At 45.2% G+C, this 24,345-nt stretch overlaps 1 non-coding gene across 1 annotated transcript; it reads left to right on the top strand.

The window, feature by feature from the left end:
- The first annotated feature begins 22,887 nt into the window (after positions 1–22,887).
- LOC144481073 (U2 spliceosomal RNA) lies at positions 22,888–23,077 on the top strand. Its single transcript, XR_013495739.1, has one exon. It is a non-coding gene; the product is annotated as a U2 spliceosomal RNA (small nuclear RNA).
- The last annotated feature ends 1,268 nt before the right edge of the window (positions 23,078–24,345 follow it).

Here is a 24,345-nt window from a genome sequence, read left to right as displayed (position 1 = left end):
CGGTGGGGGGGTGGGCACTGCCAACAGCGACGGGGAGGGGGCACTGCTAACGGCGACGGGGGGGGGGCACTGCTAAGGGTGACGGGGGGGGGGGCACTGCTAATGGCAACAGGGGAGGGCACTGCTAACGGCGACCAGGAGGGGGCACTGCTAACGGCAACAGGGGGGGCACTGCTAACGACGATGGTGGGGGGGGGGCACTGTTAACGGCGATGGAGGGGGGACTGCTAATTGAATTAGTCGCTGCTCCAAATCTAAATAGGAGGCACCCCGAACTGATAAAGAAGGCTCCATTATTCGAGATATGGGACACTCCTAATCGAGGGAGGGACAGACCTAATCGAGGTAGGCAGCATTCCTAATTGACCGGGGACAGTCAGAAATGACGGGGGGCACTCCCCACTGAAATAGTCACTGGTCCAAATCTAAACAGGGGGGCATTCCTAATCGAGATAGAAGGCTCCCTTATTGCAGATAGGGTCACTCCAAATCAAGATGGGACACTCCTAATCGTTAGAGGGTCACTCGCAATCGAGATAGGGGGCACTCCAAATTGAGATAGTTGGGACTTCAAATCGAGGTAGAGGGAACTACTAATTGACACGGGCACTCCTGTGAACCTGGCAGTGAACCCAGCCAGGCCTGTGACACTGAATCTCAAAGCACACAGTGAATCCAGCCAGGCCTGTGGGACTGTATCTCAAGCGACAGACAGAACCCAGCCAGGCTTGTGACACTGAATCTCAAAGGACACAGTGAATCCAGCCAGGCCTGTGGGACTCATAGAAGAATCATAGAAACCCTACAGTGCAGAAGGAGGCCATTCGGCCCATCGAGTCTGCACCGACCACAATCCCACCCAGGCCCTACCCCCACATATTTTACCCGCTAATCCCTCTAACCTACACATCTCAGGACTCTAAGGGGCAATTTTTAACCTGGCCAATCAACCTAACCCGCACATCTTTGGACTGTGGGAGGAAACCGGAGCACCCGGAGGAAACCCACGCAAACACGAGGAGAATGTGCAAACTCCACACAGACAGTGACCCGAGCCGGGAATCGAACCCGGGACCCTGGAGCTGTGAAGCAGCAGTGCTAACCACTGTGCTACCGTGCCCATTTCGGGGTGCCTCCTATTTAGATTTGGAGCAGCGACTAATTCAATTAGCAGTCCCCCCTCCATCGCCGTTAACAGTGCCCCCCCCCCACCATCGTCGTTAGCAGTGCCCCCCCTGTTGCCGTTAGCAGTGCCCCCTCCTGGTCGCCGTTAGCAGTGCCCTCCCCTGTTGCCATTAGCAGTGCCCCCCCCCCCGTCACCCTTAGCAGTGCCCCCCCCCCCGTCGCCGTTAGCAGTGCCCCCTCCCCGTCGCTGTTGGCAGTGCCCACCCCCCCACCGTCGCCGTTAGCAGTCATCCCCCCCCCCCCCCCTCCCCACCGTTAGCAGTGCCCCCCTGTCTCGATTGGGAGCACGCCGTATCTTGAATAAGAGAGACTTCTATCCTGATTAGGTGTGCTCCCATTTAGATTTAGAGCAGTGACAGTTTCAATTCTGAGTGCCCGCATATCAGCTCGCAGTGCTCCTGTCAATGAGGAGTGCCCAGGTGAATTACAAGTGCCCCCAATTTCGGTTTGGAGTGCCCCCATCTTGATTACATGCGCCCTTTTCTCGATTAGAAGGCCATGGACCAAATCCTGAGTGGAATGACAGGAATCCAGACTTACCTGGATGACATCTTGCTCATGGATTCGACTCTTTTCCAAGAACTTGGAGAATACCTTAGAGGTTGCAGGAGCACGGCCTGCAAATCAAGAGAGAAATATGAGTTCTTCAAGGGCTCCATTGAACGCCTGGGTCATGAAATGGATTGCACAAAGCCTAAGATGGAGGTCATCATGAAGGCCCCAAGACCAGACAATGTGTCCCAATTCAGGTTGTTTTTGGGTCTAATCAATTACTATGACAACAAGCTCAATCCAGACCTGGCGACAACATTGAAACTGATGCTCCAGTTGCTGGTGAAAGGAGAGCCGTGGAAGTGAACAAAAGGAGGCCTCCCTGGCGGTAAAGGAGGCTTTGAAGAGATTGGAAATGCGAGTTCAATTTTAAAAAGTTACCGCTGTAGCTTACATGTGAAGCCTTGCCCAATGGGATTGAGGCTGTCCTGTCAAACGTTATGTCAAACGGAGAGGAAGATCCATAGTATTCGCTTCTAGATCATTGACGAAAGCTGAGGAAAAGTTTGCTCGGGTGGAAAAAGAAGGCTTCGGCATCGTCTTTATGTCAAGAAATTAAAAGCTCTGCCATGATGATGTTGTGACGGAGCTCGAAGGGCTGAATTACTGACTCCCATTCATAATTCCTATATTTTATCTTCCATCCTTGGACCATTCAATGGGACACCGTCCATGGCAGCAGTTTGATTGTAGAGGTGGGTGTTGGTGCTGTCAGTGAGAAACACGGCAATGCGGATGCTCTGTCAAGGACTGTACCTCAAACGACAGACAGAACCCAGCAATGCCTGTGACACTGAATCTCTAAGGATAGAGTGATCCCAGCCAGGCTTGTGACACTGAATCTCAAAGGACACAGTGAACACAGCCAGGCCTGTGAGACTGAATCTGAAAGGACAGAGTGAATCCAGCGAGGCCACTGTTCGACCACCCCTAAGCCTCCTATGCTCCCAGGGAAAATGTCCCAGTCTATGCACCCTCTGCTTATAACTCAAACCATCAAGACCCTGCAGTATCCCAGTAGTTCTTTTCTGCACACTTCCGAGTTTAATAATATCCTTTGTATAATAGGGTGACCAGAACAGTACACAGTATTCCAAGTGTGGCCTTACCAATGTCTTGTACAACTTCAACATGATGTCCCAAATCCCATTCAGTATTCTGACCAATGAAACCAAGCATGTGGAATGCCTTCTTCACCACTCTATCCACTGTGACTCCACTTTCAAGGAGCTATGAATCTGTACCCCTAGATCTCTGTTCTATAACTCTCACCAATGCCCTACCACTAACTAAGTAGTGCGCTGGTTCGATCTACCAAAGTGCATCACCTTGCGTTTATCTAAATTAAACTCCATCCACCATTCATCAGCCCACTCGATCAAATGATCAAGATCCCGTTGCAATCCGAGATAACCTTCTTCACTGTCCACTATGCCACAAATCCTGGTGTCATCAGCAAACTTACTAACCATGCCTCCTAAATTCTCATCTAAATTATTAATATAAATTACAAATAGCAGGGGACCCAGCACCGATCCCTGAGGCACCCCGCTGGTCACAGGTCTCCAGTTTGAAAATAGAACAACCCTCCACAACCACCCTCTGTCTTCTGTCATCAACCAATTTTGTATCCATTTGGCCACCTCATCCTGGATCCCATGAGATTTAACCAAATCCAGCCTAGTTTTGCTTTTAAATGTTTACATTTTCAAACACTGAAACCCCTTGCCCTTGTTGGGAATATCAATGTGGTTTGAGAAAAGCAAACACTGATCCCACACTCAACACCCCCCAACACAGGACTGAGCAGAGAGTGTGAAATGTGACTGGTGTGAGTGTGGATTATCTTTTAAAAGTGGGTAAGAAACACTCCTCCATTTTCAAATCTTTACCTTGTTTATGTAGCATCTCGGACTCCCCTGACACTCACTATCCATCTGAATTAATCTCTATTCCTCACTGTCTAACTGTTACTCTCTGCATTGCTCCCTCTCTCTCTTCCTCTCCCTCTCTATCCCTCTCATCCACTATGTTGTTTACCGTTAAGGAGTCTAATCACGGAGAATTCAAACACTCTTTCTGTTTCTGTCTTGGCAGAATTAGCAACATGAGTGCAAATTTCAAGATTGGATTCACACAATACAGAGAACGGTATTTATATAATGGCTTCTGCAATGCTGGTGAGCTCAGTACATGTGGTACCGAATGTTACAATAAGATAGAATCTGTATTCAGACAACTGTTACTCTCTGCATTGCTCTCTCTCATTCTCCCTACCTCTCTGTTACTCTGTATCTCTTCCTCTCTCTCTCTATCCCTCTCATCCACCATGTTGTTTATCATTAAGGGGTCTAATCACGGAGAATTCAAACACTCTTTCTGTTTCTGTTTTGGCAGAATTAGCAATATTAGTGAATATTTCAAGACTGGATTCACACAATGCAGACAGAACGCTGGTGAGCTCAGTACACGTGGTACCTGAATGTTACAATAAGATAGAATCTGTATTCAGACAACTGTCACCCCACAGAGTCCAAACTTCACCGTGTTAATTTGATTTGATTTGATTGATTTGTATTGGGATGCAGTGAAAAGTATTGTTTCTTGTGCGCTATACAGACAAAACATACCGTTCATAGAGTACACAGGGGAGAAGGAGAGGAAAGGGTGCAGAATATAGTGTTGCAGTTACCGATAGTGTGTAGTGAAAGATCAGCTTAATATATGGTAGGTCCATTCAGAAGTTGACATTCTCCCCAAGCACTAAAGCTTTCCACAAAGCAAGGCTCACAAATTCAACACCAATTTCTTTGTCCGCTCTCCCATCATGCTGTGTTCGGAGTCTCTGATCGATGCTGAGGGCCTAGTATTTGAGGCTCTGAGCTGAACCCACAATCTGTCTGATTCTGAGAGAAGATTACTGCCCACTCATATATATACCCTTGAAATATATCTGTTGTGTACAGAGTCACTTCTTTTCTCCCTGTGTCTGCTACCCTTAAAGAACTATTGAATAATCTTTAAACATCTGTATTATCACAGAACAGGGCCAACATGGGGGAATCTAGTATCAGGGGGGGGGCACAGTTTAAAATTCATACAGCTCCCATTAAAGATGGAGATGAGGAGGAGTAATTTGTTCTCTCAGGGGGTGGTTAGTGTTTAGAATTCAAAGTTAAAATTCATTTATTGGTCACAAGTCAGTCTTACATTAACACTGCAATGAAGTTACTGTGAAATTCCTCTAGTTGGCGCCTGTTCGGATCAATGCACCGAACCAGCACGTCTTTCAGAATATGGGAGGAAACTGGAGCACCCGGAGGAAACCCACGCAGACACAGGGAGAACATGCAAACCCCGCACAGACAGTGACCCAAGCCGGGAATCAAATCCAGGTCCTCGGCGCTGTGAAGCAGCAGTGCTAACCACTTTCCCCAGAGAGTGAGTTGAGCATTATGGGGAGACAGGCAGCAAAGTAGAGTTCAGGCCACAGTCAGATCAGCCATGATCTTATCAATGGGAGGAGCAGCCTCAAGGGGCAGAATGGCCCACTTCTGCTCCTATTTGTTGTGTTCTGCGTGGTACTTTAAAAGGCCATTGTACTCAGCATTGCAGGAACTCTGCCGAACACACTCTATCTCAATCACTTCCTCTCCCTCTCTGTGACTCTCACTCCATTCCTTTCCTTCCCTCTGTTATTCTCTCTCTATCTTGTTATAGGGAAAAGTCCCTTGTACCAGTGCATTCAAGGAAGTCGAGTTGCAAGGCAAGGTTCAAAGCGTTTTTCTTTAATGTACAATTACTGGGAACCCCTGTAGCCAGCTTAGAAACAGTGCTTGGCCACGTTGATCTCAATAGTTACACATTTGCTCTGGATATTTATAGGAATCCAAATTCGAGCAGGAACATTTGCTCATACATTTTTACAATACTTATAAAGTGGCCTGTCTGGTCAGGAAGTTCCCGGAGAGACTTGTCAATTTGCATCTGTATGGTGTGTGTCCGTGTTAATGGGACTGCCTGTTCTTGCCCCGGTGTTTTAATGTGTTTCCCATTATCCTCTCGATGTGTCCCCTTATCTAAATTGACCTCTACTGTTTTGTGTCTGTATTCTATGCTTGCGAGATTAGGTGTTAATGTCATTTTGTCCTGCTGTGTGTAGGGGGATTTAATCTAATCTTTTATTCTTTTTATCCTAGTTTATTAAGTTTCTTTGCCTGCCTTGGCCATTTTATTCCTGTAATATTTTATTGACAGTCCGGTTGTGCCATATAACCCACTCTAGGTCTTGACTCGCAGATATCCCGATCTTCTGGCCAAGGGCCGATTTAAAATGCAGCTTCGTGCTGTTGCTGGGCAGAATAAGGATCTTTTGTCGGCTTTGAAATTAAAGGTCTCTCAGCTGTGCAGAGGGGGATTTAAACGAATGTCCATTCGGTGTTCCCCTCTGCATTGTGGGCACGTTACGAATGGTGCCAATCAGTCCAATAAATGAATATGTTTAATGAGGTGAATATTGATGAGATAATAAAAATATGGCTTTTGGAAAATGGCCTACTTCAGTCCCTCCTCTCGTCCAGGGGGTCCCATTCATGGCTGACCCCCCATGGACGATCTTCAGAGGTACAGTGACTTGTACAGATGTCGTCCTTGCCGTTGTTCCTCTTCCTCTGTGGCGTGGTTAAATTCTTGCATCTGGATACTGGCAGTGGGTAGCATTCTTGATGCAATATTTGCACATATCACTTTAATACAGGTTAGGCCCAGGCAGAGTGTGAACAGGATGGCTACGACTAAAATTAATCCCTTCATAATGTATGCTCCCCAAACTGTGTTAAACAGCCACCCTAACCACCCATCAGTCCCTGTAAATCCCTGTTTAAAGCTATCCAATTGCTTTTGTATCCCGGACATGGCTGCTGTTATGTTTAATGTCTCGTCATGTACATATGTGATGCATTTTCCTTTGATGATGGTGCATACCCCTCCTTGTCTGGCTAGCTGATAGTCTACTGCATATCTCGTTTGCTGTGTGTATAGTCTGAGTTCTGCGAGTTCTTGGTCAATTGCACCCAGTGCTTGTAGGGTGTTGTTTCCTAAGATGGTAAGTCCACATATGAAGAAATTCCTATTACTGGCACTGATCACCCCTGCGATGCCCCCTAGGGATAGTGTCCCCAGAAATTCATACCCCAAAGAAGATCCTAATGTGACAGGGGCCTGCCAGTCTTGACCCACACTTGACCCTGACTGCACAGAGCTGTGCTGAGGTGGTTCATGGGAGTGGGGCAATTCTGTCTGAACTTAGCTCCTGTAACTAAATGCACTGGAACTACTGAATTAGAACGCAGCTAACTGTGCACTGGAACATCAGAATGCACTTAGCTGTGTACTAGAACATCAGAACTGAAGTGGATGGCCTCACACTGACTATTCATAGATTTGCAGGTTTTTTTTGTGCTGTAGCTTTACCAACTCACTTAGTCTCTCTGTGTTCCTGATTTCTAAGAATTAAATACAGTCAAATTCTAATTCAATTACAGCTAGTAGGTCAGGAAACTTAAACATAGAAACATAGAAAACTGCAGCACAAAACAGGCCCTTCGGCCCCACAAGTTGTGCCGAACATATCCCTACCTTTTAGGCCTACCTATAACCCTCCATCCTATTACGTCCCATGTACTCATCCAGGAGTTTCTTAAAAGACCCTATTGAGTTTGCCTCCACCACCACTGACGGCAGCCGATTCCACTCGCCCACCACCCTCTGTGTGAAAAACTTCCCCCTAACATTTCCCCTGTACCTACCCCCCAGCACCGTGAACCTGTGTCCTCTCGTAGCAGACATTTCCACCCTGGGAAAAAGCCTCTGAGAGTTCACCCGATCTATGCCTCTCAACATCTTATATACCTCTATTAGGTCTCCTCTCATCCTACGTCTCTCCAAGGAGAAAAGACTGAGCTCCCTCAGCCTATCCTCATAAGGCATGCCACTCAATCCAGGCAACATCCTTGTAAATCGCCTCTGCACCCTTTCAATCTTTTCCACATCCTTCCCATAGTGAGGCGACCAGAATTGAGCACAGTACTCCAAGTGGGGTCTGACGAGGGTCTTATATAGCTGCATCATTATCCCCGGACTCCTAAACTCAATCCCTTGATTGATAAAGGCCAGCACACCATACGCCTTCTTAACCACCTCCTCCACCTGCAGGGCCGATTTTAGAGTCCTATGGACCCGGATCCCAAGGTCCTTCTGATCCTCCACAGTACTAAGAGTCTTTCCCTTAATATTGTACTCCTTCATCCAATTTGACCTGCCAAAATGGACCACGACGCATTTATCTGGGTTGAAGTCCATCTGCCACTTCTCCGCCCAGTCTTGCATCTTATCTATGTCCCTCTGTAACTTCTGACATCCCTCCAGACTATCCACAACCCCACCAACCTTCATGTCATCGGCAAACTTACCAACCCATCCCTCCGCTTCCTCATCCAGGTCATTTATGAAAATGACAAACAGCAAGGGTCCCAGAACAGATCCCTGGGGATCACCACTGGTGACCGACCTCCATTTAGAAAAAGACCCATCCATACACACTCTCTGCCTCCTTTGGGCAAGCCAGTTCTGGATCCACAGGGCAGCAGCCCCTTGGATCCCATGCCCTCTCACTTTTTCTAGAAGCCTTGCATGGGGGACCTTATTGAACGCCTTGCTAAAATCCATATAAACCACATCTACCGCTTTCCCTTTGTCAATGTGTTTAGTCACATTTTTGAAGAACTCCACCAGGCTCGTAAGGCACGATCTGCCTTTGACAAAGCCATGCTGAGTATTCTTGAGCATACTAAACCTCTCCAAAGCTCATAAATCTTGTCCCTCAGGATCTTCTCCATCAGCTTACCAACCACTGAGGTTAGACTCACCGGTCGGTAATTTCCTGGGCTATCCCTATTCCCCTTCTTGAAAATAGGAACCACATCCGCAATCCTCCAATCCTCCGGCACCTCTCCCGTCTCCATCGACGACGCAAAGATCATCGCCAGAGGCTCTGCAATCTCTTCCCTCGCCTCCCACAGTGACCTGGGGTACATCCCATCCGGACCCAGCGACTTATCTATCTTGATGCCATTCAAAGATTCCAGCACAACCTCTTTATTAAAGTCCACATACTCAATCTTTTCAGTCCACCGCAAGCCCGCAGTACATCCACCCAGGTCCTTCTCCTCTGTGAAAACTGAGACAAAATTCTCATTAAGCACCTCTGCCATTTCTACTGGTTCGTACTAATTTTCCCACCTTCACGTTTTATAGGCCCTATTCCTTCATGTCTCATCCTTTTACTCTTCACATATTTATAGAACGCCTTAGGGTGTTAAAGTATGAGCTAAAATAAAAGTTCTGATGAAGGGTCATCCTGACTCAAAACTTTGGCTCGATTCTCTTTTCATTTGGAGGCCCACACTGTCTGTAATTTCCACACAGTAAAACAACAACCTGAGTTGTTGTCTTGTCCTGCCAAGTGGGTGCAGGAGAACCAGTGGGACTCGCCCAACAGAGATGGAGAGTTGGAAGCAGTGTTAGAGAGCACACTGCTCTCACCTGTCTTACTGTTATCAATTTGACATTAAAATTGATATTTAACCTCGTGGATCCGATCTAGAATCCTCAGCATATTGGATCAGGTTATAAATCAGTAATTTCCAAATATGTATATATAAAACCACTCGATAGCAAATCTCTTGTTCAGAGATTTTGGTTGAACACAGAATAAAACTATCAGTAAATTTAGGGGCTTGATTCTATAAATGGCACAGGATGGAACATTGCAAGTGTTTTTGCCAAACAAGGGCGGCACGGTAGCACAGTGGTTAGCATTGCTGCTTCACAGCTCCAGGGTCCTGGGTTCGGTTCCCGGCTCGGGTCACTGTCTGTGTGGAGTTTGCACATTCTCCTTGTGTCTGCGTGGGTTTCCTCCGGGTGCTCCGGTTTCCTCCCACAGTCCAAAGATGTGCGGGTTAGGTTGATTGGCCAGGTTAAAAATTGCCCCTTAGAGTCCTGAGATGCGTAGGTTAGAGGGATTAGTGGGTAAATATGTGGGGGCAGGGCCTGGGTGGGATTGTGGTCGGTGCAGACTCGATGGGCCGAATGGCCTCCTTCTGCACTGTAGGGTTTCTATGATTTCTATGATTCTATGGTTTCTAAAGTTTGCCCTTTGAAACCGATTATCTGATCATTCTCTGAATAAAAATGTTGCACCATCTGAAATAAACAATCCAAGATCAACTAATTAAATGTGAGGTGCAAATCCTCCAGAAGTTTCACACTCCATTATTCAACCAACATTTAAATACAGTAACAGGAGGCAATTACTCTGCCCCTTGAGCCTATTCCTCTATTTAATTAAATTTTGCCTAATCTGCATCTTAACTCCATTTACTCTGAGTAGATGTCATCCTCGATAAGGACAGTTGACGATGACCTGCCATAGATTCACTTCACTTGTCATCCTGAGTTAATGAAATTCTGAGCATCTTCTTGAGTAACTCCATTGGGTCACAATCCACCCTGTTTGGTGTCTCTGTTGCTGGTTTACAATAATAAATGTAACTGGAGTGTTCGTGCTCATTGCCCAGCAGCTGCAGCCATTGTTGCTCAGAGATCATTCAGTTTGGAAGTTAAATGGTTAATCTCCATGTACAGAAACAGTCCTTCTCTCAGCTCATTGACAAGGAACTGGCTCCTGGGCTCTGGGGTGAAACCACAAATATCAGGAAATCAATATTTGCTCAAAATTCCGAAGTCCCAGTTGGAATTTGTTTCTTATCATTTGACTGATTTACTGAACATCTCTGGGACAAGAAGAGTTAAAGTAAAATTTCAAATGAAACTTGTTGACAGTTGAATTAGCCGCAGGTTGTCAAACTGGTTGAATTTGATGCCTGGAATGGGGCCGCTCCCTTCTCTGCAGTAAGTGGGGAATGTTTAAATTGAATTCCATGCTGAGGATGGGCAGCAGCTTTCACACAGAGGGTAAAGCTGTGAGCCTCACTGAAAAGGGAAACAATCACATTTCCAATTTGTTTCATTTCAGCAAGTTGCAAGAAATTTCTATCTCATTGATGCAGAGGATCAGGGAGAGAACTGACACCCACAACACTGAAATGAAGAGACAGGGATTTTTTGCAGACAGAAGATAAGATTAATGTAACTTCTTACATTTGATGCCTTGACCAATATTCTGTACATGCACCTTGTCCTGGATTCCAACATATCTCTGTTTCGTTGGTCTCTCTTTCCCCAATCCATCCATTTATTGTGTATTTCATCAGCTTATTTGCCTTTTCTAAATGCATTACCTCCCACTACTCTGGATTAATTTTATTTGACACTTTTCTGCCCAGCTGTTCAGTCCACAGACTTCTTCCTTCATTCTAAAGCTTTCTGTCTCACTGTTAACTACTCAACCAATTTTCATATAACTTGCAAACTTCTTAATCATGGCTCCTATATTTATGTGTAGCAGGATCATTTGCAACCTCAGGAAGGTTTTTCTTCTGCAATTCACTCCAGCCCCAATTAAGTCTCCCATGTGGGGTTTACGCGTCATGGCCAATGGTGGTGGAACCAGTAAATGTTTGATGGCAATATTGGAAGTGCTGGAACCCCGAGGTACAATGGCTGCTTATGGGTGGAGCACTCTTCAGGAAGAGGACTTGTGTTTAGTTTACAGGAAGTCAGGAAACTTCTTCACTCCTTTCGCTCGGATTATTGCTCATTGAAGTTGGAAATGGGAGGCTCTGACGAATAACTACAGAGGAATGTTCAGAACTGTGAAGAGTGGAGAAATAAGCAGAGGACCTTCCTTGTGCCGATCACTACTATATTTAGGACTGAATTATTGATATTTACCACAAACAGCAAGGCACCGAGTACTGAGTCCTCACTGGATAATCGTTCAATTACAAAAAATATCATCCACTATTACAATTTGATTCTAGCCATTGAGCCAGTTTTGGTTCCAAATGACCACTTTCTTTCCCTTGGATCCAATGGCTTTTACTTTTCTGACCAGTTGTCAGAAAAAACCTCACTAAAACCCACGTAGACTGCATCAAACAAGTGTCTCTCTAATCTGAGAAAAATCAGTGAGGTTCGTCAGACATCACCTTTCTTTAACGAATTGATGCCTTTCCAAAAGATCATTTATAATAACTGTCCGAAGGTCTTTGAATAATTTGTCCACCAAGATCTACCTGACTGACCTGTAATTACCCCTTGCTGCTTTTTAAATAACTGTACAACATTAGCAGTTCCCCAATCTGACAACATCACGCTGTAGCCAAAGAGCACTGGAAAGTGATGGTTAAAGCTTCTTCTTTTTATTCCCTTACTCATCTTGGCAGCCCGAGATATATTTATAAAATACATTTTGTCTTTCCTTTTTTACTGCCCTCTTATTGTTTCCTGCCCTCTTTTTGCTTTTCCAAGTTCCTTTTTAATTCCACCTCTGTAATTGCAGACTGACACATTCCCAGGTTCAGGATAACGCACTGGGGGCCACAGTAAAATCTGGGGCAGCTCCCACAAAGGGAAAAGGCTGCTTTTTAAGACCCCTCAGCGAGAGAATGAAAACTCAAAATAAACCCTCAGGCTACATGTTTGACATATGTTCATGCTAAATGTTAACTGTGATTGTGAATGGAGTGAGTAACATACAGAATTGGAAGAAACTTATTTGTTTTGCACTTTGTGTGCTGTCAGCTTTGAGTAGTCTTGTAATATACTTTTATAAACCTAATGTATAGAGTATATTGCTGGACAAATACATTTTAATTGCTCTTTGCCCCCTAACCTCAATTCATCTCAGTTAATTTTGGGACAGTTGAAATCCACTTTGATCGCTGCCATTTTGTTTCTGTATTTGGAAAGGCCAGGCCTATTCGGGAAAGTCAGCATGGGCTTGTGTGGGACAGGTCATGTCTTACTAACTTGATTGTTTTTTTTGAGGGGTCGTGAAGGTGATCGATGAAAGTAGAGTAGTGGATGTTGTCTACATGGACTTTAGAGAAGGTCCCACATGGGAGGCTCATCCAGAAGATTAAGATGCATGGGATCCACGGTGACTTGGCCACTTGGATTCCGAATTGACTTGCCCAAAGAAGTCAGAGAGTTGTGGTAGAAGGGTGTTTCTCTGGCTGGAGGTCCATGACAGGCATCCGCAGTGGGACCTATCGCCTTGAGATATATATAAATGACTTGGGTGATAACATGAGTGGGTCAGTAAATTTGCATACAATCCTAGATAGGTGGAGTTCTGGATCGTGTAGAAGGTTGTCAAAGGATACAGCGGGATATTGATCAGTTGCAGATATTTGAGGAGAAATGGCAGATGGAGTTTAATCCGGGCAAGTGTGAAGTGCCGCACTTCGGGAGGTCAAATGTTAAGGGTAAGTACACAGTTAATGGCAGGACCCTGGACAGCATAGATGCAGTAAGAAGTCTTACAACACCAGGTTAAAGTCCAAGTTAGACTTCTCACTGTGTTTACCCAAGTCCAACGCCGGCATCTCCACATCATAGCATTGATGTACAAAGGGATCTTGGGGTTCAAGTCCATTGCTAACTGAAAGTGGCTACACAAGTAGATATGGTGGGAAAGAAAGCGTATGGCATGCTTGCCTTTATTGGTCGGGGCATTGAGTTTAAGAGTTAGGCTGTCCTTTTGCAGCTTTATAAAACTTTGGTTAGGCTGCACTTCGAGTATTGTATTCAATTCTGGTTGCCACATTACAGGAGGGGTGTGGAGGCTTCAGAGAGGGTGCAGAAGAGGTTTATCTGAATGGTGCCTAGATTAGGGGATATGAGCTATGAGGAGAGGATGGACAAACTAGGGTTCTTTTCTCTGCAGCGGCAGAGGCTGAGGGGAGACCTGGTAGGAATCTATAAAATGATCACAGGGTTGACAGTCAGAATTTTCTATCGAGAGTTACTACTCGGGGGCATGCACTTAACGTGAGAGGGGGAATGTTCAACAGAGATGTGAGAGGCACGTTTTTTACTCAGTGGTAGGTGTCCGGAACGTGTTGCCAGGAGTGGTGGTGGTAGGTGTCTGGAATGCGTTGCCAGGGGTGGTGGTGGTAGGTGTCTGGAACACGTTGCCAGAGATTTTGGTGGTAGGTGTCTGGATCATGCTGCCAGTGGTGGCGGTTGTAGGTGTCTGGATCACGTTGCCAGGGGTGATGGTGGACGGTGTCTGGATCGCGTTGCCAGGGGTGGCGGTGGTAGGTGTCTGGATCACATTGCCAGGGGTGGCGGTGGTAGGTGTCTGGATCGCGTTGCCAGGGGTGGCGGTGGTAGGTGTCTGGATCACGTTGCCAGGGGTGATGGTGGACGGTGTCTGGATCGCGTTGCCAGGGGTGGCGGTGGTAGGTGTCTGGATCACGCTGCCAGTGGTGGCGGTGGTTGGTGTCTAGAACACGTTGCCAGGGGTGATACAATCGGTGAATTTAATAGGCTTTTAGAGAAGCACATGAATATGCAGAGAAGAGAGGGATGTGGACCAGGGGCAGGCAGAAGGGATTAGTTTAATTTGGTGTCATGTTCAGCACAAAATCGTGGGCTGAAGGGCCGTTTCCTGTGCTATGTTCTATGGATAGAAACATAGAAGATAGGAGCAGGAGGAGGCCATTTAGCCCTTTGAGCTGCTCCGCCTTTCACTACGATCTTGGCTGATCATCCAACTCAATCGCCTCATCCTGCTTTCTCCCAAGAACCTTTGATCCCATTTGCCCCAAATGCAATATCCAGCTGCCTCTTGAATACATTCTTCTCAGCAATTTCACTACATATTTGCTCTTTGACTTCCTTTTGACTGTCTGGGGTCGATGTTAGACTCCCAGAACTGTCAGTGTCCCTTTCTTGTTCTTCAGTTCAATCCATATGACCTTATTTGATGATACCTTTATGAATGAAAATATTATACATTGATGTTAATATTAGTAGAAGAGTGGTAACTACTTTCACCTCCTACAGTGTTCATTGGTCAACTGCTGACACAATGAGAAATTTGGTAACTATATTCATGTTAGAGCTTCAACCAGGGCACTCATCTCATGGAGATTGTCACTGTCCAGAGGAATCATATCCACTTATAATGTATAAGTGCAGAGATATAATTCATACATTACCAGAGCTTAATATCAAAACTCCATCAAATCAAACACATCAAACATAAATGTTAACATAATACAACCCTGCCAGACTGTTAGAAACCAAGTGAAGGATCATTTAATTCACCATTGATCACCAAACTCCACATTTCCCTTGAGAATATTCTCTACCACGGGAATCAGTCTGGTTTCACCCTGCACTGGGAGTAAATCTTTAACCAATGGGATTTCCCAGTGCGGAGTCTCAGTGAACAGGATCCCACCTGTAACCAGGTTATGGAGATCAGTGGGACTCTCTGGATTTCACTGGGCAGCTGTCTGTGTCACATCTGATGTGGAGAGTTAATGATAACTCTTGGGAAATGCCTGATCCCAGAGCTAACAGATGTTGTGTGATGGAGAGGTGGATTTATTCACTGGTTCGGCTAAAGGCAACACTTCAGTCAAATTGATCTTAATCGTGCTTATCTCCAGATGAATGTGGATCCAGATTCACAACAACATTTGACTATTGTGACATACCAAGGGCTATTCAGATATACAAGACTTCCATTTGGCATCACGTCTGCACCTGTGCTGTTCCAATGTGCCATGGATCAAACTCTAATCGGATTAGAAAGAGTCCAGTGTTTCATAGGCCGTATCTAAGTTACTGGAAAGAATGAGGAAGAAAACTCCACAACCTAGATGCCACACTCCAGAGACTAGAAGATCATGGATTAAGAGTACGGAAAGATAAATACGGAAGATTTCCAATCTTCTATAGATGCAAAGAGACTGCACAAATTGCCTTCAAAAGTCAAAGCCATTTCTGACGCACCTGCACCTCAACATCAATCATCTTAGTTCTCTTTGGGCTTATTAACGTATTACTCATGAAAGGGTTGTCACTAATCTAGTGACTATTCTTCAACATTTACACAACTTTTTGTGTCATAAGATGAAATGGAAATGGGTGGATCTGTGTGAGAAAGCCTTCATACAAGCTAAAGAGGTACCAGTAAAGTCAGAAGTCCTGACACACTTTAATCCAAATTTACCTTTGCAACTGGCAAGTAATGCATCACCTTATGGGATGGAGGCAGCAGTTTCTCACAGAATGCCCGATGGGAAAGAGAAGCCGATAGCTTTTGCACCAAGACCTTGAACAGAGCAGGAATGAACTATGCACACAAACAAAAGGAAGCTCCAGGAATCATTTTCAGAATCAGGCCAACACCGATGTGGAAGGAAATTTACTGAATTCATGGATAATCGGTCACTAACAATGTTTTTTGGGCCTCATACTGGGATTCCATTTCTCACAGTCAGCCGGACATACCATAAAATATCGTAAATCAAGTTTCCATAGGCAAGCTGAGTTATTAAAGAAATTATTTTTGGTGGTCAGGGCTCGATACCCAAATCGAGGAGAGAGCATCGATGTGTTTGTCTTGTGCAAAAGTTCAGAGCCTGTTGCCACGAGCTCCATTTCACCGAGGGGAATGCCCGCAAGGACCATGGTCAGCTCTGCTGAGGGCCGTTTGGCTCTATTCACTCTCCACAGATGCTGTCAGACCTGCTAAGATTTTCCAGTGTTTTCTGTTTAAGTTTATTTATTAGTGTCACAAGTAGGCTTACATTAACACTGCAATGAAGTTACTGTGAAAATCCCCAAGTCGACACACTCCAGCGCCTGTTCGGGTTACACTGAGGGAGAATTTAGCACGGCCAATGCACCTAAGCAGCACGTCTTTCGGACTGTGGGAGGAAACCGGAACAACGGAGGAAACCCAGGTAAACACGGGTTGAACGTGCAAAGTCCACACACAGTGATCCAAGCCGGGAATCGAACCCTGGTCTCTAGCACTGAGAGTCACCGATGCTAACCACTGGGCCACCCGTGCCACCCTTTGTTTCACATTCCAGCATCCACAGTGTTTTGCCTTTATTTCAACAAAAGCAATTTGCATTCTTATAGCTCCTTTAATGCTATAAAATATTCCAAAGTCCTTCACTGGAGCAAAATGAGGCAAGTTTATTGTCTTACTGTCCTTACTGGGCAGGAGAGTAAAAGCTTGATAAAAGAGGCAGATTTGTAAAAGATTTCTAAGGGACAGAAGGGAGTAAATTCTGGAGCTCTGGACCCAGGCAGATGAAGGCACGGCTGACAATGAAGGGATGAAAGAAATGAGGGACGCAGAATTGAAAGAACGCTGAAACTTTGGATGGTTCCAGCGTTGGAGAATGTTAAAGATATTGGAAGGGGTGAGATCATTCAGAAAATTGAAGATGGGAAGGAGAACTTTAAAATCAAGGCAATTCCGGACTGACTCCCAATGTCGCTCAGTAAGCACAGGATGCAGGGTCGACAGGCAGCCTGGAGTGAATAAGATCCAGTTTCATAATATGAGTGAGCATGGGGAACATCTGTGGTGGGTAAATTGTTGGAAGTTATTTTGAGAGACAGGATCAACAGGCAGTTAGCTTGGCTTTGTGAGTGGAAAATCATGTCTCACAAATTTAATTGAGTTTCTTGAAGGGGTAACCAAGAAGGTAGATGAGGGCAGTACATTTGATGTTGTCTACATGGACTTTAGCAAGGCCTTTGACAAGGTACCGCATGGTAGGTTGTTGCAGAAGTTTAAATCTCACGGGATCCAGGGTGAGGTATCTAAATGGATACAAAACTGGCTTCTTGACAGAAGCCAGAGGGTGGTTGTCGAGAATTGTTTTTCAAACTGGAGGCTTTGACCAGCGGTGTGCCTCAGGGATCAGTGCTGGGCCTACTGTTATTTGTCATTTATATTCATGATTTGGATGAGAATATAGGAGGCATGATTAGTAAGTTTGCAGATGACACTAAGATTAGTGGCATGGTGGACAGTGAAGAAAGTTATCTCCAATTGCAACGGGATCTTGATCAATTGGGCCAGTGGGCTGACGAATGGCAGATGGAGTTTAATTTAGACAAATGCGAAGTGATGCATTTTGGTAGATTGAACCAGGGCAGGACTTACTCAGTTAATGGTAGGGCGTTGGGGAGAGTTACAGAACAAAGAGATCGAGGGGTACATGTTCATAGCTCCTTGAAAGTGGAGTCACAGGTGGACAGAGTGGTGAAGAAGGCATTCCGCATGCTTGGTTTCATCGGTCAGAACATTGAATACAGGAGTTGGAATGTCTTGTTGAAGTTGTACAAGACATTGGTAAGACCACACTTGGAATATTGTGTGCAGTTCTGGTCACCCTATTAGAGAAAGGATATTATTAAGCTAGAAAGAGTGCAGAAAAGATTTACTGGGATGCTACCGGGACTTGATGGATTGAGTTATAAGGAGAGGCTGGATAGACTGGGACTGTTTTCTCTGGAGTGCAGGAGGCTGAGGGGTGATCATATAGAGGTCAATAAAATAATGAGGGGCACCAATCAGCTAGATAGTTTATATATTTTCCCAAAGGTAGGGGAGTCTAAAACTAGAGGGCATAGGTTTAGGGTGAGGGGGAGAGATATAAAAGTGTCCAGAGGGGCATTTTTCTCACACAGAGGGTGGTGAGTGTCTGGAACAAGCTGCCAGAGGTAGTAGTGGAGGCGAGTACAATTCTGTCTTTTAAAAAGCATTTAGATAGTTACAGGGGTACGATGGGTATAGAGGGATATGGGCCAAATGCGGGCAATTGGGATTAGCTTAGGGGTTTAAAGAAAAAGGGGCGGCATGGACAAGTTGGGCCGAAGGGCCTGTTTCCATGCTCTCAACCTCTATGACCTCTGTGACTCCTATTGAACTCACTGTGTGACGGCAATTAATTCCAAATTGTTTGGAAATAACTTTGTTCATAGCTCAAAGAGTTTTTAAACTGGCTCAATTATATATTTTCTAAATCGCAACGACCAGTCGGAGGACGGAGACAGAGTCAGAGTCGTTTCAGCACTGCAGGAACCATTCAACCCATCGAGATGTAATACAAATCTCAGATTACAGAGACCAGATCCAATTACTGAACTGTGATTTGCTGAAAGAAAACCAGGAACAACATTACGTTTGGTCGCAAAGAGCTTACAAAGAGAAAACTAGCAGACTCGACACGGAAGCAGAGAATCTGCAGGTCAAGGTAAGATTTGTCTGCTCCTGTACTTTATGTATTTCTTTATTTTAAAGCATTTTCTCAGTCAGACTATGTTACATGGGCAGTTGTAGCCATTCCCTTTCCTTGTGGTTTTATACAGTGACTGAGCTGGAGCAGTGATGAAGGTGATCTGTTTAACAGTGAGGCTCCCAGAATCAGACCACTCCTGTTCCACACCATTATTTTTCATTTTTAAGAGGGATGGAATGAGGTGAATCAGAACATTCCCACATCCCAGTTCAGACGGGGCTGGGCCCTGGACCTTCCTTGATATGGGTTTTACCATAACATTTACTGTATCATATGGGGAATGTTTCATTTTTGAAATTACAGGGAATTAATTTTAGGAGTTTTGGCGCCGTCAACATACAGAGTTTAGCTGCACAGTCTGCATCTCCCTGCTCCAACCAATACTGAATTATTATTATGTAATGAATGCATGCTCAAGTGTTTGGCTAAAAGTTAAAATGTCAGGTGAACACTGTGACTTTTTGTAATGTTACAGATAGAAATTCACTGCACTTACTGATTTGGAAATGATAACCTTTCTAACCAGCCTTAAACATTGCTTCCAGCTGAATTGGGTGCGTACTTGTCAAACTGGTTCAATTGGTTTCTCTCTCCCATTAATAGAAACTCTAAATATCTCATAACAGCTTTTACCAGAGGGTGAAACCCAGACACAGGTATTATAAACAGGGCCAGCTCAGATGATCGGTATCATTTCTACTGAGATAACCAGGAATTGGCTGCAGTGAATTAACAAAGACAGGATATGCACAGTGACAGTAAAGCCGGTGTGATTGAGGTAAAGTAGAAATGTAGTTTCTGAACTGATTGTGAAGTGTCTCTTTCTTCCTTCCATTTAAATGTGTTGCCTCCCAGGGAGATTATTCTGGGCTGGGCTGAAAAATGGCAAATGGAGTTTAACCCTGATAAATGTGAGGTGATTCATTTTGGTAGGACAAATTTAAATGTGGATTACAGGGTCAAAGGTAGGGTTCTGAAGACTGTGGAGGAACAGAGAGATCTTGGGGTCCATATCCACAGATCTCTAAAGGTTGCCAGTCAAGTGGATAGAGCTGTGAAGAAGGCCTATAGTGTGTTAGCTTTTATTAACAGGGGGTTGGAGTTTAAGAACCGTGGGGTTATGCTGCAACTGTACAGGACCTTGGTGAGACCACATTTGGAATATTGTGTGCAGTTCTGGTCACCTCACTATAGGAAGGATGTGGAAGCGCTGGAAGGAGTGCAGAGGAGATTTACCAGGATGCTGCCTGGTTTGGAGGGTAGGTCATATGAGGAAAGGTTGAGGGAGCTAGGGCTGTTCTCTCTGGAGCGGAGGAGGCTGAGGGGAGACTTAATAGAGGTGTATAAAATGATGAAGGGGATAGATAGAGTGAACGTTCAAAGACTATTTCCTCGGGTGGATGGAGCTATTACAAGGCGGCATAACTATAGGGTTCGTGGTGGGAGATACAGGACGGATATCAGAGGTAGGTTCTTTACGCAGAGAGTGTTTGGGGTGTGGAATGGACTGCCTGCAGTGATAGTGGAGTCAGACACTTTAGAAACATTTAAGCGGTTATTGGATAGGCACATGGAGCACACCAGGATGATAGGGAGTGGGATAGCTTGATCTTGGTTTCAGATAAAGCTCGGCACAACATCGTGGGCCGAAGGGCCTGTTCTGTGCTGTACTGTTCTATGTTCTATGTTCTATGTCCTCCGCTCCCTGCAGTGAATCCATCCTTTGTGGCTGTAGCTATTATCTAACTGTGAGCTCCCGCAGTGAATCCATCCTTTGCGGCTGTAGCTATGATCTAACTGTGAGCTCCCAGCAGTGAATCCATCCTTTGCGGCTGTAGCTATTATCTAACTGTGAGCTCCCCACAGTGAATCCATCCTTTGCGGCTGTAGCTATTATTTAACTGTGAGCTCCCTGCAGTGAATCCATCCTTTGCGGCTGTAGCTATTATCTAACTGTGAGCTCCCTGCAGTGAATCCATCCTTTGCGGCTGTAGCTATTGTCTAACTGTGAGCTCCCTGCAGTGAATCCATCCTTTGCAGCTGTAGCTATTATCTAACTGTGAGCTCCCTGCAGTCAATCCATCCTATGCGGCTGTAGCTATTATCTCACTGTGAGCTCCCTGCAGTGAATCCATCCTTTGCAGCTGTAGCTATTATCTAACTGTGAGCTCCCTGCAGTGAATCCATCCTTTGCGGCTGTAGCTATTATTTAACTGTGAGCTCCCAGCAGTGAATCCATCCTTTGCAGCTGTAGCTATTATCTAACTGTGAGCTCCCTGCAGTCAATCCATCCTTTGCGGTTATAGCTATTATCTAACTGTGAGCTCCCCGCAGTGAATCCATCCTTTGCGGCTGTAGCTATTATCTAACTGTGAGCTCCCCGCAGTGAATCCATCCTTTGCAGCTGTAGCTATTATCTAACTGTGAGCTCCCTGCAGTCAATCCATCCTATGCGGCTGTAGCTATTATCTAACTGTGAGCTCCCTGCAGTCAATCCATCCTTTGCAGCTGTAGCTATTATCTAACTGTGAGCTCCCTGCAGTGAATCCATCCTTTGCAGCTGTAGCTATTATCTAACTGTGAGCTCCCTGCAGTGAATCCATCCTTTGTGGCTGTAGCTATTATCTAACTGTGAGCTCCCTGCAGTGAATCCATCCTTTGCAGCTGTAGCTATTATCTAACTGTGAGCTCCCCGCAGTGAATCCATCCTTTGTGGCTGTAGCTATTATCTAACTGTGAGCTCCCTGCAGTGAATCTATCCTTTGCAGCTGTCGCTATTATCTAACTGTGAGCTCCCTGCAGTGAATCCATCCTTTGCGGCTTTTGCTATTATCTAACTGCAAGCTCCCTGCAGTGAATCTATCCTTTGCAGCTGTCGCTATTATCTAACTGTGAGCTCCCCACAGTGAATCCATCCTTTGTGGCTGTAGCTATGATCTAACTGTGAGCTCCCCGCAGTGAATCCATCCTTTGCGGCTGTAGCTATTATCTAACTGTGAGCTCCCCGCAGTGAATCCATCCTTTGCGGCTGTAGCTATTATCTAACTGTGAGCTCCCGCAGTGAATCCATCCTTTGCAGCTGTAGCTATTATCTAACTGTGAGCTCCCGCAGTGAATCCATCCTTTGCAGCTGTAGCTATTATCTAACTGTGAGCTCCCGCAGTGAATCCATCCTTTGCAGCTGTAGCTATTATCTAACTGTGAGCTCCCCACATTGAATCCATCCTTTGCAGCTGTAGCTATTATCTAACTGTGAGCTCCCCGCAGTGAATCCATCCTTTGCAGTTATAGCTATTATCTAACTGTGAGCTCCCTGCAGTGAATCCATCCTTTGCGGCTGTAGCTATTGTCGAACTATGAGCTCCCTGCAGTGAATCCATCCTTTGTGGCTGTAGCTGTTATCTCACTGTGAGCTCAGACAGTGACTGAGAAACAGTTTATTCAACACTGGGACCCCTCACAGCTCAACTTCTTTCTATTCTCCACCAACCTCTCATTTTAAATAAGAGGTGATGCGATTAACCAGGGACAGGGAGCACAGGGTCTCCACAGACAGTGACGAGATTGTGGAAGGAGCTTCTTGGGGCACAATGTGAGATAATACACTTTGGATTTAAAAGCGACAGATTTGAATCGAGTAGGACATTAATGACAGATGGTCATGCTGAGACTGATTCTTGATACAGAAATCAGTAAATGTTGGATTCAGTTTGAATATGTTTTTACAGGCCGCTATAATGAGGTTAGTTGGAGCTCAGTGTGTTCAGCTTTGAATTCCTTTCCAGCCGCCCACAATGGCTCCAGATGGAGCTGCGCTGTAATTGTTAGGCTAATACCTGAGATCGCTTCTCGGCCTTTTGGCTAAGATCAAGTGTAGTATCGTCATGCTGTACTTGGTTGAAGTCATTAGGTTACATTTTAGCTTCATTTGAAGCAATTTTTAAAAGCGGCATCTCGGCCTTTTGGCTCAGATGCAAATGACATCAAGCCGTGGAGGAGGTGCAATGCCTACTCCAATCAGCTTGGCTCATGTAGATCAAGCCCAAGACAGGAGGTGAGAGCCCTGTCTTGTCAGCTTGGATCGGGAATGTCTCAACTTGTTGAGACTCTGAATTGGACTTGATTTGATTGTATTGGATTTTTAAAAAATGCCTGAGATGAAAGGACTGAGCTGCTGATAGACTAGTTCAACTGGTTATATTTCTGAGACTAAATCAGCATTGGGTATAATTTAATATGCTGCCCCCATTTGTTGATTTACCTCAACTGATAATTCCTTCTCTATAAGATCCTGTCAATTCCATTCATTAAAATGATAATAAATCCTGTTAAAGGAAAGAAAGCACTGTTCATGTTCTGAAGGATTGTGTGGTTAGGAAACAAATACCCATTCAGTAACACACAACGGGTTACTTGTGGTACCATCAGGATTGAATTGTTGGATCAAACAGTGCGTTAAACTGGGAGGGGATGGTTTGGGCAGCGGGTCAGAACAGACCCCACATCCTTCAATGGAATTAGATAAATGATTGAAGAAAGAAGACGCAGAGTGAGAAAACTTTAACCTTGTTCTCATAAAAAGCCAGTGCAGATATCGGAGCCTGCTCATTGAATTTAAAACTATTTTAATATCCATGAAAATAAATAATATCAAGGTGTAGTAATCTTACCAAGGCCAGTTTTCCATCACCAAGCACCCATTTATTTACAGTGGCAATTGAGTGCCGCTCGACTGCTGTAGAGTGTAAATAGGCCCTGAGTCAACAACTGCTGGCCTGAGTGGAGCCAACTGATTTTCAACCCCCCCCCCCCCCCCCCCCCCCCCGGCTGATCTCCATCTGTGGCTCGTCGCTGGCAATGGCCATGCCTGTGACTGGTACTGACGCCTGTACTGACACAGGTTCCCTATTCCGGTGATGGTTCATCTGTTTCCTGATTATCTTGACCTGCACTTGGACTTTGTACAACATGGGCCCTGTCTTTTCTGTTATAATCTTGAGGACCCAATGGATGCTGTCCTTCAAGTTCCTGACATGGACTGGGCCACAGGTCTTAAATGCTCTTTCTGTTTGCACAGAATCCTGGTTCTTTTTCTGGGTCTTCTGTTGGGACTCCACCCATGCTGCCAGGTTTGGGAAAAGTAAACTTTGTCTTGTTTGAAGCCTCCGTCCCATTAATAATTCCACTGGGGCGATTCCAGTTGTTGTATGAGAGGTTGGCCTGTTGTTGAATAGAAATCGCACCAGTTTGGTCTCTATGGACACCACAGGTTGCTTCTTAATGCCCAGATTAAAACTCT

The sequence above is a fragment of the Mustelus asterias genome, chromosome 30, assembly GCF_964213995.1.
Source record: "Mustelus asterias chromosome 30, sMusAst1.hap1.1, whole genome shotgun sequence".
Lineage (NCBI taxonomy): Eukaryota > Metazoa > Chordata > Chondrichthyes > Carcharhiniformes > Triakidae > Mustelus > Mustelus asterias.
Note: the sequence above shows the minus strand (reverse complement) of the source record. Positions and strands in the feature narration are given on the sequence as shown.